The 1,974-nt window shown below is 33.3% G+C and overlaps 1 long non-coding RNA gene across 1 annotated transcript; it reads left to right on the forward strand.

Annotated features, from left to right (window-relative positions):
* Positions 1-891: 891 nt before the first annotated feature.
* Positions 892-1,974, forward strand: LOC127837418 (uncharacterized). Its single transcript, XR_008029278.1, has 3 exons — positions 892-1,106; positions 1,363-1,550; positions 1,869-1,974. It is a non-coding gene; the product is annotated as an uncharacterized LOC127837418 (long non-coding RNA).

Genomic DNA, 1,974 nt, shown 5'->3' on the forward strand with positions numbered 1-1,974 from the left:
ATAATCAGACATAGGTGTAAACATGGGTATATTATATTGCTTTACAGCATATGAAATAAAATGTTATGGTATATTATCTAAATATCACAATAGGTGATTGTTTAAAATACAACTCAACCCCAAAAAATAGTATAAATATTTCCTATGTTTATGTTTTATTGCAAAGATGGATCCGGTGTTGAAATGATAGAAAAATTCTGATTGCTGATAGCCAGCAAGCTAGGTTTATTTAAGTAGAACACGATGAACTGATTACGTTTTCCATGGTCATTGCAGATTAAGGTCTTGAAATGATTAGGAACATTGGAAGGATGCAAGAAGTTTTTTGTCTAATATTTGTAATAATTAATTTATTTCTGATTACATCATTGACGTGGTATTAAGTACATTGTGTTCGTTACAGTATGAAAAGTCCTTAGCTGTTTTACTTAACACTCTACTTATAATTAAGTCATGCATTTTGCACATCTGCTTTTTATTTAGTAACCTTTTGAACTTCACATCTAAAGATTCTTAGTTAGTAAGTGCTAATTGATATATGCTTATTGATATAAGGCAATTGGGAGCAAGAAATAAAAGGTACTGTATGACTGGTTAGTGAGTATGGAGTGGAGGTAAGGCTTATGATTAGAGATAAACGGTTGTTAAAAGTTTTACAGTCTGGAATTAACGGTAAAGATTGGAGTCAGTGAGAAGAAAGGGTTTATGGAAAGTTACTTGTTTCATTACTCGGTTTCATGTTTAAAGTTAAATTATCGCCAAATATTAATAGTACTCTATTTTGCTTTGATATTTTATATAAATAGACAAAGAAACTTCTTATTACAATAAGTTATTAATCTTTAGCATTGAATTTAGTTGAATGCAGAGTATTCTATCTTTTGCAAGATGGAACCTCTATTCCGTAAGAAGATCAATGGGCAACTGGTGATGACTGACACGCTAGAAGCCAGGACTATAAAGGCAAAAGATGTACAGTGGATGCCAACACGGAAAGCAGTCATTGTAAAAGACGAGGCAGTGGAGCTGAGCAAGCAGAGTGGGGGAGATTTTAAAAACCAGAAACACGTAATGGGATGTTTCAAAATTGAATTTGGCCAGTTTAGGTAATCCACAGTTCCATTTAGTTATATTACCTTATCTCGGTTCAGTAGTTTACTTTAGTAACTGATCAGATTCTTTTAAACCTGTTAGATAGTCATACAAATCAGACAAAAACTGACAATGCCTAACAAATATCTGGTAGGACTGATATCTGGGCACTGGTTACTTTAAAAAGAAGTGAATAGTCTTTCTTGTGTACACAATTTGTAAAGTTGAAAAATAAAATGTAAGCGAAAACATAACTTTGCAATTTTGCAGTGGTAAGACCTTCAAGTGGCTCCTAGAGAATTCACCTGGTTATGCTGGGTTTATTGTGGCTGACACCGAAAAAGAGGAGCCCTCACACAATGAGGTGTATGCGAACTAGATGGCTCTTAATAAGTATATGGAGCTGTTTGAAGAGGGCGTCCAAATGATCAATTCAAAAAGACAGTCAAAGCCAAAAGGTACATTTGTGTATAGCTACAAACTATGCAACATATATTTTGCTTTTGTAAAAACATGAAAAATAATTACTGGTAAACTCATCATTTTGGTATGAAGACAAAAATTGTTTTGTACCTTGCATATTTGTGTGTAAAGGTTGGTGCTGGCTTACTTTGCAAGACCATTTTGTTATAAACCAGGAGAACAATGTCACATAGTTTTATCCATTGAAAGAGTATCCATTTAAAATGTTTGATGATAGTCCAATTTTAGCTAAAATTGATGCACCAGTTATTAATATTATTTTGTATTCCAACATGGTTCAATTTCATTTATAGAAAAGGTGTCCGCTACATCAGCGGCTTACAAGGAGATGACAGATGAAGAACTGCTGAAACAGGCACACAAATTGAAACTCAGAAAGGTATGTTTTTGAACATTTCA

Source organism: Dreissena polymorpha, chromosome 7 (assembly GCF_020536995.1).
Source record: "Dreissena polymorpha isolate Duluth1 chromosome 7, UMN_Dpol_1.0, whole genome shotgun sequence".
Classification (NCBI taxonomy): Eukaryota; Metazoa; Mollusca; class Bivalvia; order Myida; family Dreissenidae; genus Dreissena; species Dreissena polymorpha.